At 35.3% G+C, this 19221-nt stretch overlaps 1 long non-coding RNA gene and 1 pseudogene across 1 annotated transcript; one reads left to right on the forward strand and one right to left on the reverse strand.

Annotated features, from left to right (window-relative positions):
• Positions 1–12455: 12455 nt before the first annotated feature.
• On the forward strand, positions 12456–15546 carry LOC128236957 (uncharacterized). Its single transcript, XR_008261468.1, has 3 exons — positions 12456–12527; positions 12870–12944; positions 15492–15546. It is a non-coding gene; the product is annotated as an uncharacterized LOC128236957 (long non-coding RNA).
• A 1763-nt stretch (positions 15547–17309) lies between these two features.
• LOC128237694 (uncharacterized) lies at positions 17310–18596 on the reverse strand (annotated as a pseudogene).
• Between the last annotated feature and the right edge of the window lie 625 nt (positions 18597–19221).

Below are 19221 nucleotides of genomic sequence, written 5' to 3' on the forward strand. Positions count from 1 at the left end.
TTTTCGATATTTTGTATCTTCCCTCGTACACAGAGTACACTATTTGAACACGCATCGCATTGTTCAGTTCTTTACATGTGCACGAAATTAACATCGCATGATAATAAAAGCTACAAGAGTTTGTACACATAATTATTATTAGCAGTTCGTCTTTATTCGGTTACAACTGGCAGAGAAGGTGTATGAAGCAATTATAAAGCAACCGGTCTTTTCACAACAGTATGACATTAAAAATATATTGAAACCATTGGGCGTCCGCTCGGTCATGATGTATTAGGACCGACGCTTACCTGACCACATGGCGGGTAAATAAACATTCATTCAACAATACTAACTCAAACAACATCTAAATAAAATAAACGCGTGCGACAATTCTCATCACGTTCTGTCTTCTTTCTTGTTTCATGCATTCCGCGCAAGCCACAACATCAAACCATATTCCATTAAGGGTTGTTTTAATAGCAGAAGGGCTATGCATTTATTCATATATATTTTCTAACAGACATAAATAAACCACATTCCCCCTGTCTAGCATAAAGTACTGTAAATCAAAACTATAATTATTCCTGAAACTTTTATACCTTAAGTATCTATTCTTGCTTGAGTTATCATTTAGAGTAGAGATTAAAGCATAAACCGCTGCCCTATAGTTAAAAATCATTTTGGAAGATCTGTCATGGCGGACGGTGCAATTTTTAGAGTTTGTTTTTCAAGTGGAGTGATTTTTCTTAGGAATGACTTGACCCCCCTTTTTATTGGCTTAAAAGGTAATTTAAAGCTTGTACTTTAAGAATATATGTGGTTATCATAGCCTGCATTCGCTCGAAATGCCTTTAAATGTTGTCTAAAAATTATAATTTTACATTGAATTATATAGGGAATAACAATGGTGGTGTGTAACCTTCAGGATTATAGCCATGATGGGTTCGGCAAAAGTTTGTGTCGACTTCCATAGCAGGCGATGGAGGAAACGTTCACTAAATACGAAATTGGCGATTCAACGGTATATGAAACATACTGCCTGTAGTAGTGTATTTTAGAATAGCAATGTTCTACTTATTAATGTTTACTGTATTTTAAATATTCACGTGTAGCCTATATTGGGTGGTTTAACCATTTAGCGGTGTTTGTTTGTGTATTATTTAAGGTGACAATTGAATGTTGTTGTTGTTGTTTTATAACTTTTATTAGGGTATTAATGTTTCTTCTGCACTATGATAATATAAAATAGACAGTTTTTCATTTGTATTTACGTGTTTTGATGTAAAAACCACGATTGTTGTAGATAGTGTTGAGAATCGGATAGAAAAATACTATCGATTTTTAAGTTTATGAAACCGATCAATGATCGATTATTGATCGATTTAATCATTATTTAATAATCCTTGGTCATCATATTAAAGGCATGTGACAAACACAGTATATTCACCAGTTTTAAGCACCAATGTTCCCTTACAATATTGTTTGAACATTTCTTTGTATAAATTACAGTATTTATTCAGAATGCAACTATTCCGTTTACAAGTTACTATTACAGAACCTGAGACAACAGGATCTATTTTTTGTCTTACATTTAGGATTGTATATATATATATGTGTAAAATAAACACAAAGAAAGATATCAATTTCTTTTTAATAATCAGTCAGTAACAAGTACAAGAAGCAGTGAATATTCTATAAGTTTTTTCAAGAACATAATTATTCAGAAAACTGAGAAAAAACTAAATCCTTACATGGTTAAAGTGAACGGTAACATGTTTTAAAAACACTTTTAAACCAAAAACATGACAAGTTGAGCAGTTAAATTACAAAGAAAATTTGTAATAAGGTACTGTAGTAACTTACTGACTTGATAAGAATATGACTAGATAACTTAACAGAGTAACACCTTAACATTTCAACATTGACTAACATTAACAAGAAAAAGAAAATTAGTCAGAAGCGGTTACGTCCCTTGTTTCTATAATCGATTGTTCAAATTTCACTATCGATTGTCGCCGACGTAGGCCTTTGCGATCAAATGTCCATTATAATCGATCATCGGCACAACACTAGTTGTAGATGTTTTGCATAAGTTCATAGACTAGAAAATTTACTACGCGAGCAGTATTTAAAGGACACAGGTTTAATCACGCGAGAAGTAATGATTGGACAGAGGGTTCAATATTTACGGCCTTGTCTGCTTTCTAAGCAGAGAAACAACATTATGCTAGATCGAATAAACACTACTATCTGGGTAGTTTCAACCCTAGGAGTAATGCATTCTGATTGAAAATTAAACTCATAGCAACGTCGTAGCAAGTGTTGGTCCATGGAGCATCGCGTTACGTACGGCCATTAAACACGGACAGCTAATACACTCGTCAACGAGGTTCAGAGAAGCTCTAATGGAGCTGAGCCGTAGAGGCTCCGAAACTCTTAGAGCATTGGCATCGACAAAACGATAATGGGGTTGCATTTGGAACGCACGCTAATGACTGTAGCAGTGGCTTGAGATCTGTTGCAGTCGATCAGGGATTGCTGTGAATGAGCTTCGTGGTAATCAAACCACAAGACAGTAAACCTTTCTGGTCTTGTGTATATATAACATAGTGTGAACTTCTGCAATTAAAGTCACAGAAACCTTACAGCCGACCGGTTTAACACCAAGATCATAGGGCTCGGCAGCTTCATGGCATAGGCGTAGCCATATGCTGTTGGCAAACATCTAAATTATAGCAGGTCTCGAAATTGCATCCTTTGTTAAGTATGATGAACTACCACACTTTAATATCGACGATAAGGCTCACCTATAAAAGTAAATAATTAATTGAAAAGTATTGCCTTTGTCTTTAATAAGCAAGCAACCTTTTATTCTTAATCCGTATGTCTAGACATTTAAAGCCACGCAAACGTATATTACAAGTTTTTGAGGCATTATCACTTTCATGATATCCGTTGTGTTGACCTTTGTGCGAATTTTAAGAAAAAGTTACGAGATATTTCATCGATTTTTAAGCTCTGCCTAACAATAAGGTTTTATCATGTCATTGTCAGCCCCGACGCAGCAGCCGCCGCCGCTGACATACTTTTCCAGGCGGTCACCGCAACATTTAGGACAGCCTATGCGATCGATGTTTATTGTTCATTGGCGTTGTTTCTCGTTGGCATTGGGCATTGTGCCTCAAAACATGGTCCTGTCGTCGTTAATGTTCTTGTCCCTGTTTTTTCTTCTATTTAACCGTTTATCAAAATGATCATTCTTTCATATTAAGTAAGCCCTCGATAATTATGACCCAAAGATGTATAAGTGAACTTTAGATAGTAACATCGAGATTATTTTGATATTAAATTTATATTGTTTAACCATTATATTATATTAGAGTATCTTGACTATATGTAAATCGATATTACATATTATTTTATATCAATAGTATCATTCACTCGTCCATAAATGGACATACAGACAGATAAGAAAGGTTGATAACCTAATTGAAGGGTCGAATAATTCGCACTGTGAGTTGGAGCTCAGGAGAGAATGAAGAAACTATTCCTCGGTATGATATATTAACTTTTTTACTCAACGAACATAAATTTCCTTTACTTGAATGTAATTATCTATTGATTGGTTCTTATGTTTGACAAAATCTTAGAATGTTCTGCATGTAAATTGTTAAATCTTTAAAATTGCTTACTGTAATGTTTGTTGGAACTGAGCATATGTTATTCAAAACATTATATTTATTTACTATTTCCTGTACAGCCTTGTTGACCATTTCGCTGGTGCAGTGGGGAGAGTCAATCGGTAATGTTAATTAATATTTGTTTGAAATATCTAAACAATAAGTAATAGTGCATGTGTTTTATTTTTGGGCGATCCACGCCACGAGGCCATACGCTCCATCCAGAATTGGATGCTAAATTATTTGGTGTTCGACTCAATTTAACTGAAAATTTAATAGGTTGTCTTAAATGGGTGCGGTTGGTGTTTACGTCATGTAACTCAACTTAAAAATAAGTGTGTAAAGCGACCGGAATCAGGTTTTCTTAAATGGGTGCGGTTGGTGTTTACGTCATGTAACTCAACTTAAAAATGAATGTGTAAAGCGACCGGAATCTTTTAGTTTTGATTCAATTCAGAATATATCCACATGATGATAGATCAATTAAAAGAAGTATCAACAGAAAATAGACGATTAAAAATAAGTGACCGTCTCCACCATAAGAATCGGTATAAACGAAATTGAGCTACAGACAATTGGAGAGTTTCTCGACTGTCATTGGCGCACAATTAAGTAGGAACACAAATGGTCAACTTAATTATCTTTTATTGGCTACTTGGGTACTGCAACAAGCTTGTGGTGCCACAATAACATTGGTAACTATGTTGAGTATATTACTATGAACAGACGGTTTCTAATAGAGGCAATAAAGAATATTAAGTTTCATTTCGGCAAGGTTTTCATTTATTCTTACTTAGCTATAGATTGGAACATAAAAAACATATTTAAACTGTTCTTGATAAATGTACATAATATAACTCCATAATTCAATATCGTGGTCCATGCCGTATATACAAATTTATTGCATGTACCTTTTCATGTATTTTGTGTACCGATTCATTGTAAAAAAACATCTTTGTTATAAGTCTTCTTTTAGAGGATTAATTAAAGATATCTATCTACCTATGTCGTGGTGATTTAGTATATTTTCTTATAATACTATCGATATAGTTAAGGTTTAAAGTTATTGCAGAAAGTATAATGTATCCTTGTAGTGCGGGCATTATATTTACCGATGCGTTTATTTTTTCATAAACAGATGCAAATGCCTGTCAGTCTAGCCCGTGTGTGCATGGCTCCTGTTTTAGCGGACCGGCTGGTTACCTGTGCGTCTGTGATCACGGCTACACTGGCATTCACTGTGATTCGAGCATAGGTAAATCGAAAAAAAACTTTGAAACATTATGTGTTATGCGCATAAGCACTTGAAAAAACATAATAAGACTGAAAAACAACAATAATCTAAATAGCAAATTTAAAATATTTATTAAAAAAGAAGAGCAATCAGTGTTTAAACACAGCAGTAGTATGTTGTAACAGGCTGCTTATACTTATGTATATCTTTGAACATACACTTCCTGGGCCGGTATTTATAAAACATCTTAAGTCTTTTCTTAACTTAAATAAATTTCTTAAAATTTTCATAGTCAAATGAAATGAGAAGTATAAGTGTTTTTAACGTATAATATGTATTTTGCATCAGATCAATGATGATTAATTATTTCAGATCGTATAAAGTAATAATATGAAAGCATAATGGAGATACTTCATGTAAGAAAATGACTGTTATGAAAAAGTTATGAAATGAAGATTTTTGAATACCGCCCCAGTATCAGATGCACTTTTACTCCCAGATAAATTTACCATAATTAATAATATTGTTATAATATTCCAAATATGATGACTAAATGTAGAAAACAATGGTGCTTATGAAGGATACCGAGTTTAATTGGAAAGAAATGAGCATAAAACATTATATTTCTACCTGATGGGACTAAAGAAGACCACAGTTAATCTTTTAGCATTGACCAATCATTTAATATTTTTGCGCCTTCTGCTTTTAAATACACGGTTACAATCTTGTAATAAGTATTTTGCATAAATGCATTATTCAGCAAGTAGTCAAAGGTCAAACAGTCAAAATTAATGTTTGTTATACACGTGTATGATTTAAGATTGTCACTTTAAATACATGTACCAACAACGGGGACAAGCGTAGGAACCTTAGATTGAACCAGGTGCTATATTCATTACAGGGCACGTTTTCATTCAGATAGACGTTACATATTAACTGATCATACTGTTTGTTAGAGCTAAGAAGCATTCCTTTTAAAGAATTTCATCTTGGAACACCTAAAAGTTGAAATGCCACCATGACCACGGTGCCTTTAAAATTCTAAAATGGCACAGTTGCTATCAAAGGTCAATATATCTTGACAAACCAGTGACCTACTTTCACCATTACGATAACACGTTCCTAAAAATAATCACCGCATTTACACACTATCTTTTACTCTAGTTTCTGAAAGTGTGCTACTGCTTATCTGCAAGCCAGGAATAACAGGGCAGTCTAGTTTATCATGATAATACACGACAGATGCCCTCCGATGTTTTAGACATACAAATGTACACATTGTTGTTAAAATGATAATTTTTACAATTTAATAAATAGACAAATCAAATTTTAACCAGTTAACTGATTAACCCTAACATGTTTCAATGCTTCATTTTAATCAAGAAGCTTGTAAAGCAAAGTAACAGTTATTTTTCAACATTTTCTCTTTCTCTGTAAAGTTCTGAAAAGCATGCCTAAATGTTTTAGTATTAAATTTGTCAGTGTCAAAGTTTATATGGTCAGTGTCACTGTTTATTATGTCAGTGTCATAGTTTGTATCCTCAGTGTCATAGTTTATATGTTCAGTGTCATAGTTTATATGGCCAGTGTCAAAGTTTATATTGCCAGTGTCATAGTTTATATGGTCAGTGTCATAGTTTATATGGTCAGAATCATAGTTTATATCGTCAGTGTCATAGTTTATATTCTCAGTATTAGAGTTTATATGGTCAGAGTCATAGATTATATAACCAGTGTCATAGTTTATATGGCTAGTGTCATAGTTAATATAGTCAGTGTCCTAGTTAATATAGTCGGTGTTACTGTTTATATTGTCAGTGTCATAGCTAATATTATCAGTGTCATAGTTAAAATGGCCAGTGTCATTGTTTATATTGTCAGTGTCCTAGTGAATATTGTCAGTGCCACTATTTATATTGTCAGTGTCGTATTAAAAATGGTCAGTGTCACTGTTTATATTGCAAGTGTCATAGTTATTATGGTCATTGTTACTCTTTATATTATCAGAGTCATAGTTTATATTCTCAGAATCATTATATTGTTAGTGTCATAGTTTAAATGGCCAGTGTCATAGTGTATATTCTCAGTAAAGTAGTTTATACGGTCATTAACATAGTTTATATGGCCAGTGTCATAGTTATTATAGTCAGTGTTATAGTATATATTGTCAGTGTCATAGTTAATATAGTCAGTGTTGTCAGTGTCATGGATAATATGGTCAGTGCCACTGTTTAAATTGTCAGTGTGACAGTTAATATAGTCAGAGTCATAGTTAATATAGTCAGTGTCATAGTTAATATGGTCAATGCCAATCTTTCTATTGTCAGTATCATAGTTTATTTAGTCAGTGTCATAGTTAATATAGTCAGTGTCATAGTTTTTATGCTCAGTGTCATTGTTTATATGGTCAGTGTCATTGTTTATATTGTCAGTTTCATTGTTTAAATTGTTAGTGTCATAGTTAATATGGTCAGTGCCACTGTTTATAATGTCAGTGTCATAGTTAATATGGCCAGTGTCACTGTTTATATTGTCAGTGTCATAGTTAATATGATCAGTGTCATAGGTAATATGTTCATTGTAACTGTTTATATGTCAATGTCATTGTTATATTGTAAGTGTCATAGCTAATATTATCAGTGTCATAGTTAATATGGTCAGTGTCATGGTTAATATGGTCAGTGTCACTATTTATATTGTCAGCGTCATAGTTAATATGGTCAGTGTCATAGTTAATATGGTCAGTATAATAGTTAATATGGTCAGTGTCATAGTTAATATGGTCACTATGAAGTTTATATTGTCAGTGTCCTAGTTAATATGGTTTATATTACCAGTGTCATAGCTAATATGGTCAGTGTCATAGTAAATATGGTCAGAATCATAGTTAATATAGTCAGTGTTGTCAGTGTCATGGTTAATATGGTCAGTGCCACTGTTTAAATTGTCAGTGTTACAGTTAATATAGTCAGAGTCATAGTTAATATAGTCAGTGTCATAGTTAATATGGTCAATGCCAATCTTTCTATTGTCAGTATCATAGTTTATTTAGTCACTGTCATAGTTAATATAGTCAGTGTCATAGTAATTATGCTCAGTGTCACTGTTTATTTGGTCAGTGTCATTGTTTATATTGTCAGTTTCATTGTTTAAATTGTTAGTGTCATAGTTAATATGGTCAGTGTCATAGTTAATATGGTCAGTGTCATGGTTAATATGGTCAGTGTGACTATTTATATTGTCAGCGTCATAGTTAATATGGTCAGTGTCATAATTAATATGGTCAGTATCATAGTTAATATGGTCAGTGTCATAGTTAATATGGTCAGTATCATGGTTAATATGGTCAGTGTCATAGTTAATATGGTCAGTATCATGGTTAATATGGTCAGTGTCACTATTTATATTGTCAGCGTCATAGTTAATATAGTCAGTGTCATAATTAATATGGTCAGAGTCATAGTTTATATTGTCAGTGTCATAGTTAATATGGTCAGTATAATAGTTTATATTGCAAGTGTCATAGTTAATATGGTTTATATTGCCAGTGTCATAGCTAATATGGTCAGTGTCATAGTAAATATGGTCAGAATCATAGTTAATATAGTCAGTGTTGTCAGTGTCATGGTTAATATGGTCAGTGCCACTGTTTAAATTGTCAGTGTTACAGGTAATATAGTCAGAGTCATAGTTATTATAGTCAGTGTCATAGTTAATATGGTCAATGCCAATCTTTCTATTGTCAGTATCATAGTTTATTTAGTCAGTGTCATAGTTAATATAGTCAGTGTCATAGTAATTATGCTCAGTGTCACTGTTTATTTGGTCAGTGTCATTGTTTATATTGTCAGTTTCATTGTTTAAATTGTTAGTGTCATAATTAATATGGTCAATGTCACTGTTAATATGGTCAGTGTCATGGTTAATATGGTCAGTGTCACTATTTATATTGTCAGCGTCATAGTTAATATGGTCAGTGTCATAATTAATATGGTCAGTATCATAGTTAATATGGTCAGTGTCATAGTTAATATGGTCAGTATCATGGTTAATATGGTCAGTGTCATAGTTAATATGGTCAGTATCATGGTTAATATGGTCAGTGTCACTATTTATATTGTCAGCGTCATAGTTAATATAGTCAGTGTCATAATTAATATGGTCAGATTCATAGTTTATATTGTCAGTGTCATAGTTAATATGGTCAGTATCATAGTTTATATTGTCAGTGTCCTAGTTAATATGGTTTATATTGCCAGTGTCATAGCTAATATGGTCAGTGTCATAGTAAATATGGTCAGAATCATAGTTTATATTGTCAGTGTCCTAGTTAATATAGTCAGTGTCACTGTTTATATTGCCAGAGTCATAGTTAATATGGTCAGTGTCACTGTTTATATTGCCAGTGTCATAGTAAGTATGGTCAGTGTTAAAGTTTATATCGTCAGAGCCATAGCTTAAATTCCCAGTTTTTTAGTTGATATCGTCAGTGTCATAGTTAATATATTCAGTGTCATAGTTTATTTCCTCAGTATCATAGTTTATATCGTCAGTGTCATAGTTTATATCGTCAGTGTCATAGTTATTATCGTCAGTGTTATAGTTTATATCGTCAGTGCCATAATTTATATCCTCAGTGTGACTGTTGTCAGTGTCATTGTTTAAAATGCCAGTTGCATAGTTTATATTGTCAGTGTCAAAGTTTATATCGTCAGTGTCATAATTAATATCGTCAGTGTCATAGTTTTTATTGTTAATGTTGTCGAGCACTTATTCACGTTGTGGAAAAATGTGTATTTTTAATGACATCTTTCATTTTCATGTTTTTTCCCATACCATCACTCACAATAACGATGAAAAGGTTACGCTATGATTAAGAAAATAATATAAAGAATGAACATATAGAGTCAACTGCGCAGGTAAACCAAAATGGAAATGAAAGTAAATGACGACTATTAGAATGAAATGTTTTATTTCATACATATCTGTGAAAGAATGAAAAATGTAGGTGAATGATAACTTGATCATTTCACTCTGGCTCGAATGAAATGATAACATTTGATCATTCCACTCTGTATAGACAGCTCGGGACTATTTTTCCATCTCTTATAAGATTTGCTTCCCTTGACTTGGAAAAGTACATGAATTTAACATGTTGAGTACATGTTTGTTGTCGTATGTCGTGCAGTAATAGACACATTGGCCAAATCGTATAGAAATGTCAAAATCAAATTATGCAATAGTTTTAATAAAACAAACAGTTTTGCGATTAATTATAACTATTAAAAAAGAATAAACTTACCAATTTATGTATGAACTATTTCATGGAACATACTGTAAAAATATACAATTAACCCGCTTGGTAGGTATCGGTTGAATATTTACTTGGCCACATGCGCTAGTCATAGAGTTGTTAGATCATTTTCATCCTACAAACTTTAACCGCGTAAATGTATGCATAAGCATTTTGAATTTGACCAATTTCTTTCAATTGTTTACCTTTCTCAGTTCAACAATTCATTTATTTTTTAAAATAATGCTCAGATTGAAACCCAACTAGCCTTACTAGGCCATGGTGTTTTCCGACATCTTGTCGAGAAACTTTTCAAAGCCTGCGCTCCATCCTTCCCAAAAGGATCTTCGGGCACATCCTCGACATTTCTCTGGGATTTTTGTAAACACAAAATTTAACGGAAACGTGACATTCAATTTTAAAAGATATGAAACTAATTCGCTGTCTCAACAACAAAACATCATTCGGCTGCACTGAGCCTGAATTCACCACGAAAAAATACCGTACGATCCAGAGTCTGAGAGCAACAGTGAATAGATAGACAGACTTCTGTTGCTTTTACGAATACATACATTTATATACTCTATATTTATGACACACATTTATTTTACTTGTGGTCACATATTTTTTTTTTTCACTCTTGTCTACGCCACTTGTGAAAATATTTTTTCACCACTCGTGAAATAAAATACGATCTTACACTGAATACAACAAATATCCTCTATATCTTTATGGTACTCATATAAAACCGAACATAAAGCGAAAAATAGCCCAGCGACATTAATACTTTAGACTTCAACCATGCACATGAATGTTCCAGGCGGCATTGAGACGTGTCTGTCGTGCCCTGCCAGACTTACGGACGTGCCGTGTACCCACGTACAGAAGTGCTCATCGGGCCAGGTAACTTTCGAACATCCCTTACATACAGTAACGAAACTGATTCGTTGATATGAAAACACATACCAAATACTTCTATTGTCATGCTTACAATAAAACTTCGTTGAACATTACTTCAATATTGCATTTTTATGTAACATATATTTTACAACCCCAATGTTTCCTGTTATGTGCAGCAATGTTTCGCGCGTATCCTGGCAACGTCTTCAGGTGACCTGCTTCACGAGTACGGCTGTAAAGACTCGCAGGTAGAGAAACACATACCGTTATACTGTAATACTCTTGTATATGTGCTCTTGAGCATAAGCCAATGTTTCACTTAAAATGGTTAACACGACTTGTGTTCCATTTCTGTATGGCAATTTTAAGTCAGAACTAGAGTAGGTCATCGAAAGCAACCTATATTCACTCGCGGGTCCAGGAGTGGGGTGGTGGGGGTCTGAGGTTGGGGCGCGAGTCAAAGGTTTACAACCCTTAGTTACGCTCTCTCTAACTTCGTTTCCTGGATCCGCCCCTGACATTGATCCAGTGGTGACAAATTCAGGAGACGTTTCCAAATGGCTGGCCGTTTTGTTGATACTTAAATAGTTGACATGCTTTGTAAATGGCTTTGAGGGCATGCGGGAAACAAGGAAACTAGAATACAATCAATTAATGGTAAAAGGTTACATAATTGTTATTTCCACTGGTTACAGCTATGTGGTGCAAGTTCGGTGAATGGTAGGAGAGAGACACCAACGTCCATGACATCCCGCCAGACACAGACTGGTTTTCCACTGTGCGAACGATGCTGCTTTGGGACAATATGCAACATGAACATGTGTGGCCAAGCTCCAAGTACGGTTGTTGTTTGAGTTCTTCAGTGCACAAGCTGCACTCTTGTCAAAGCCTGTTGTCGACGTTCATAGTTCATTGGTCTAAGCAAAAACTTCTTTAAACTGCTTATCGTAAATCTATCTTTGACCAAGGTAGGCCTAACGCAAAAAGAATGTTTACTTAAAAGTACGAAAATTATTTTTTAAAACTGCTCAAATAAATGTAATCCATTTAGACGGAATTCCATAACAGTTTTGAAAACGTCTTTTTTTGTCAGAAACAAACTCTTTTAAATCTGGCATATACATGAATACTGTATTACAGAAGTTTTTAAAGCTGTTCGATCCCGCGAAGGATGTGGGTCTACATCCGGACTGATTTGTTATCCATTTGCCATTGCATTTATGACGATGCATCGATTTCACGTGGGCAATACAATGTTTGTATATGGCAGTAAATCCATTAAACAATGCCAATAAAGTTAATGAACATGTTTAATGAGATTTAATTACTTTTTCATCTTTTAGACATTTCGGTTAGTGGTGGTCCCACCTGTTACTCCTGCTCAAATCATACCACAAAGGATTCCTGCACGGACATACAACACTGCCCGGCTGGACAGGTACTCGGACGTTTTAATTGTTTATGAGAAGCAACCTCCATGAGCTTCATAGCAAAGTATCAAAACTAGCTGCCGGCAATAGGTTTATCTCATAGAAGGAAGAATGCATAAACATAAGTAATCCTGGTTGTATTCACATGGCATGCAGAGCAATATAAATCCGTTACAATTGGAGCTATCCTCAACTGCATTATTGCTCGTGTAGATTATAGTCTGCTTAAATCCGGTACCTAACATTAAAGAAACACAAGTGCTTAAACATTGTAAAACACACGAAATGTTCCGTTGCTCGACAATTGAGGTTACACGATTTGAATTAAAGGCGTATATTACGATTTTTAGGTTTGCCAACTTGTCCCCAAAATCTCCATTGCAACCCATACATATCACTTCGAGTCGTCCTGTGCCGTGCATGCGGTAAGTCAGCTTACTTATTGCAGTCTTCGTATATTTTGTAACTCCTCGAAATGTCCCCAATAAGACAACGAAAAAAACACACCAGTAGTCGTCTTAGCAGTGTGTGTATACCAAGTGATGGATTACGTCATAAATGCTTAAAGCATAAATAACTTCACTTTTTATTCACCACGTTAATTGAACATGACACAGTATACGCCGCTTACATAGCCCATCCTTCGGTCTTTTACTACAGTTTGATTCAGGATTTAATTTCTAAAAACACTTTGACAAACCATTTCGAATAAACGGCACTGTCAAAACATTATTTTGGAAACAGGTTTAACGAAGTGTTTGAGAAAACTGATCACCCCATCATTAAACGAAGGCGCGGCTCTTTAAGCGGTATAGATCTTGTTTCATTTCAAATGGTGAAGGAAAAGAAAAGTTAACTTTGTTTTAAATCATTATTCTTAGCAAACAGGCGCATTCCGATGTAGCATTTGTGACTTAATTTATCACGAAGTATACCCACACTTAGGTTCACTGTTAAATATACGTCAAACCTTAACCATGTATGTATTTTGTCTTTAACACGGACCGTAAACACGGGGTCATTGGGATATATTCATGTACATGGAACTCATAAAAGCAATAAAGTTTGCACCAAATGAGGCGGATCAGTGGTCTAGTGGTAACACACTTGACTATCAATCAAGGGGTCGAAGGTTCGATTCCCGTCGCATCACTATAAATCCCGATCGTCTTTCGGGAGGGACGTTAAATGGGGTCCCGTGTGACAGTGCTTTACACTGGTGCACGTAAAAGAATCAGGGAAGCTCTAACCAGGGCTACATTTTGTCTGTGCACTATGCTCCAAAAACCTAAAATGACTAACAATCTTAACGGAGCACTCGCCGAATGGGCAAGGCCCAAGTGCGAATATAAAGAAGCTTACACACCACCACCACCACTACCACCACCACTACCACCACCACCAACATCACACCAAATGACATAAACATTCCTACATGTGTATGGAACAGAGTGTTTTCGCAGTCCTCACACCCATGCCTAACTGGTGAACGTCAGTAGTAATGATGTGCTACTACCAATCATTATAGATATTGTGACCAAAATGCAATCATAAATTACATGAACACATTAATTGACTTAGCTGCGATTCTAAATACCCCTATAGGCATATAGAGACTGAACCAAATGAAAAATACAAAGTTAGCACCTTAACCCTTCACTTGCCCCCTAAAAACAAACATCCCCTTAGAGGGAACATTTAAATATATATAATTAGCATAAATACCTATTGTGCCTGAGCGACATCTTGCAATGTTACAATCATGTAAAAAATGTTTTACTCCCTGGCGCATTTTCCCCCTTATTCCATAAGACATGTAATTATTTTGTAAATCCCTGGCGCATTTCCCCCTGCTCCATAACATATGTAATTGTTTTGTAAATTTCTGGCGCATTTTCCCCTGTTCCATAACACATGTAATTATTTTGTAAATTCCTGGCGCATTTTCCCCTGTTCCATAACACATGAAATTATTTTGTAAATTCCTGGCGCATTTTCCCCTGTTCCATAACACATGTAATTATTTTGTAAATTCCTGCCGCATTTTCCCCTGTTCCATAACACATGTATTTATTTTGTAAATTCCTGGCGCATTTTCCCCTGTTCCATAACACATGTTATTATTTTGTAAATTTCTGGCGTATTTCCCCCTGTTCCATAACACGTGTAATTATTTTGTAAATTCCTGGCGCATTTTCCCCTGTTCCATAACACGTGTAATTATTTTGTAAATTTCTGGCGCATTTTCCCCTGTTCCATAACACGTGTAATTATTTTGTAAATTCCTGGCGCATTTTCCCCTGTCCCATAACACGTGTAATTATTTTGTAAATTCCTGGCGCATTTTCCCCTGTTCCATAACACATGTAATTATTTTGTAAATTCCTGGCGCATTTTCCCCTGTTCCATAACACGTGTAATTATTTTGTAAATTTCTGGCGCATTTTCCCCTGTTCCATAACACATGTAATTATTTTGTAAATTTCTGGCGCATTTTCCCCTGTTCCATAACACATGTAATTATTTTGTAAATTCCTGGCGCATTTTCCCCTGTTCCATAACACATGTAATTATTTTGTAAATTCCTGGCGCATTTTCCCCTGTTCCATAACACATGCAATTATGTTGTAACTCCCCCTCCCTGTTATATAACACATGCAATTATGTTGTAACTCCCTGGCACATTTCCTGTTATATTTTAACACACGTTGTGTGGATGTTTTTCTCTTTAGCATTCCCTTGTTATGTATATATATATATATATATATATATATATATATATATATATATGCAATTTTGTTGGAACTCCTTGATGCATTTCCCCTTGTTGTTATTTAACACATAGTTTGGTTGTATTTCCTTTTAGCTTTACCCCTGTTAAATAAAATCTGTAATTTGGTTGTTACCCTTAGATGCATTTGGTTTACCAACAACAGCAAATTACAAGTCTTACTTGACCTACTTTAATACAGGACTGTGAAGCTAAAGTTGCCGCCTTAACGCAGGGAATACTGGGTAGAAAAAGAGGTAATTAAAAATCAGCATTATCTAAATTTGCTTGTATGGCTGCTAGATAAATCAACATCTGTTATCATTTCTCCCGATTGAATCACAAAGGTTAATGTAGATAAATATACATTTGTTAGTGTCCCGCGCTTTATTCCAGACATGCCTTGTTCTATGCGATGTTGTAACACAACCCTGTGTAACCAGCTATCATGCGGTCAAGTGACAACACCAGGTATGAGCATTTTATCATTCACTTATCACGTCGATATTTTACTATAGACGTATTGGTACCCGAGTTGACATACTTATACAAGTACATTTAAAATTAAATGCTTTGGAAATTGACCTTTAGTTTTGATAGTTGAAATAAAATAATTATGAAATTCATGATGGTATAGGCACTCGCTCATATTTTGTAAAATGCACTTTTAATGAAAAATAAGTTTGTAAAAACTTAGATACTGACGGGTGGAACCCTTAAAAAATGTTGAAATATGCTCAAATATTGTCTTTAAAGTGAACGGTTTTGAATAGCGTTAGTAACGCGATTTAACAAAACACCAACAAGGGTAAATTAACCATCGTTTAGGAGTCCTTCTGTGCGAGCGGTTTAATGGCATTTTCTATTTGTTCTTTACGGTATAGGCGTGGGTTCCAATTACAGTCAGTACTTTTATTTTATTGATTTTCTGCAATAACGGTATCAAAGAGTAAAATCAATACAATAGAAGTGCTTTCCAGTGCATTGCCGGGAAAAAGTTTTGGCCATAAACATAAAGCCCCTTTAAATGATAGTGAAGTCACAGTAATGTCCTTTGAAATGTGAGAGTAATTTTCCCTTGTAAAATTAAAGAATATTGTTTCGTTGGAAATACAAGGTCTCTATCTCTATATTACAGCTGGTAAAAACATATAACGCAAGAACAAACTGATAAGTTGTGCGTCGGGTTTACCTTATCATTTTTCCGAAATGCAAACAATAACTTTTTTGCGCCCGCCCCTTGAAATTTGTCGAAACTGACTATTTTGTTCGTAGTATATTTTTGAAAAGTCATCAAAATAGATGTTAAAATATAATTTCACTATTTTGATCAAAATTATTAATGTCTATTTGTAAAAAAATAGATACGCTGTTTTGAAGAGGTAAATCTTCAAATGAACCGGCAAATTTCACCATCCTGTGGAAACGGAAGTCAATTACTTGAGGCGCAATTTCACCAATTCGGAATAGGACATTGTCATGACACTACACTCTGCCACACTTGCAGTTAATAATAAAAGGGCTGATGACCCTGCATATTTTTGCATGGTTTGAACACTGTCCAATAGAGCACTTGGTAGAGCAATTCCCCTAGGGTTCTTCTTTGCAAACAGTGCCATTACCTTGGCAATGTCGATCTTACCATCTCTGTGAATACTCAAGAGGCATATTGAGGAAATTTATCTTGCCCCATGTGGCCCTCAATTATGACTTCACTAAAGTCAGTGCACTTACACTTCTTTCACATTCACAGGAGGTTACTGGAAACACATTGCAAACTGTCTGCACTGTGTGGATGTTGGGGTACATTTTCAGACTTTTTTGTAGAGTTTCAGTAGAAAATTCCACATTTTTCCACTTCTGTTGCCAGCTATGCAGTTCTGAACCCAGAGACTGTGGTGAATGCATGTCTTCCTGGAACCAGTTCAAGTCAGCAGCATTTGCCGGATTGGCACACATATGTTTGTGCATCAGGGTAAGGCCCATGGCAGCTTTCCTCTGAAGTTACCAAATCGTTCGCTCATTTGCAGTAGCAGAGTGTCAATGAAATCAGCAGTGAGGTTTTTCCGGTATCATTCCTCTGGTGTGGATGCCTCCGCATTTGCCATCTTGGTTTAGCGTCCATATGTTCTGGGCTTTGAAGGTTCAACCCCCTGTGTCTGCGCAATTCCTGCGGTAGTCGTCGATGTGGAGAGCGTACGTCCTGAAGGGTGTCGGTGACAACCTTGACATCGGACATAGCCTTGTCAACATCAACTTCCCTGCCTGAAACATCATAAACATTTTCATAGTTGGATTTAATTGAACACTTTAAAATCTTTCTATTATTGTATGATCTATCGTTTAATATCTATTAATATTTTATTGTTTTCAACCAGTACTCGACAGTTATTGCTTTTGTAAGTGACGTCTTTATCAATTTTGTGTGTTTGCGTTGACTGAAAACACTGTTGTTATGTTCTTTATTATATGTACCTCTGATAACGGATATATTCCAAATGCGCTGGGACTGATTTCTTCGTTCCAAAAGCCTATTTAGTAATTTTGCTATTTAATTATGATACTAACCATGCAAGGAAACTGTTAGAGGCTTGATATAGCTGAGGCATCGTGTGACCACAACCAGTATGCAGATGAACTGGAACGAGGTGACTGCAAAGAGGAACCCAAATATCACTGTGGATGTAGTGGCCCTCTTCTCACCAGACATAATCCTGGGACATCGCTTCAACAATATCTGGGAGAAAATCGCTGAAAATCTCCAGCGCATCTTCTCTCTCTACCCAACGTGTGCGAAAAAGCTCCTGTAAAACTTACACATATTTAATTAAATATATTTCAAAATACAAAAAAAACAAAAAGTGGTGCTAGATTACAACAGATATATTAATATGCAACCATTGCTTTGCTTCAATAGCAGCTTTATGCCTTGGCTTTTCTTTGCAAAGTATACATGTATACCTCTTTCATTAGGTGTGCATATATTTTATTTTCATATGCATCGAGTATTTTGCATATATCATTTTTGTAGTATGATTCTTATGAGCAGTAGCAAAATGTTCCTTCAATACCGAATCTCTAGCTCCAGCTCTAAATTCCAATAGAGCCTGAAAGTTTCCGCAGTTGCTGACAGCCTCATTTATGTACTTAGAATCATCACGAATTCCACGCAATGCGATACTATGGAGTGCACAAAAATAACACTGTCTTAGCTACAGACTGTATGCTGTAGCACTTCAACTTTTTCCTCTTCTCTAGCCTTCAGGGTGGTATCCACATGCTTGGCGACTGTCGTTTTGTTCGACATAGAGGCTGTAAACAGTTCAGCTGTTGTGCCTGATGCACATTTCCTCCATCTTTCTGGTTTCTTTTAGCGTCTGTGAAATGCCCGGTGAACACTTCCAATGCCAGTATCCAATTCCGGAATGGTTCAGATGCTAACTGACCACGTCGTTTGTTTGCTCACGGAAACACTACACAGTGTACGCAGTAGTCAGCATCTTCGGAAATTCTATATTCAAGTCCTAGGAATTTTGAGAGCCAACCCCTCTTAAATGACCGTTTCAGTTGGCCACTTTGTGTTTCACTGTCTGTCAAGGAGCCCTGTCGCTTAATGTACGAGCTGACATGTTCGACATCAGCCGAGAGAAATACGTTTGTTTTCAAATTACTTGATAAATGTGTTGAATCTTGAAACTTGAACTTTGTATGGACTACTACTGACTGCTGAGGTAAAATGCCGTGTAATCATCATTAGTTTTCGACCACTCAATTAACAAGTGTTAACAAGTGGCATGCTATAGAAGTAGTTTATTCGGTGTTGTAATAATGTTCAGATTACATGTCTTCGTGCCCTGTGTCTTTCCCGTAGTCTGCTGGTGTACTAGCATTTATACTTCCCTTATGACAACTTCTTTGAATGTGTAACAATG

The sequence above is a fragment of the Mya arenaria genome, chromosome 6, assembly GCF_026914265.1.
Source record: "Mya arenaria isolate MELC-2E11 chromosome 6, ASM2691426v1".
Lineage (NCBI taxonomy): Eukaryota > Metazoa > Mollusca > Bivalvia > Myida > Myidae > Mya > Mya arenaria.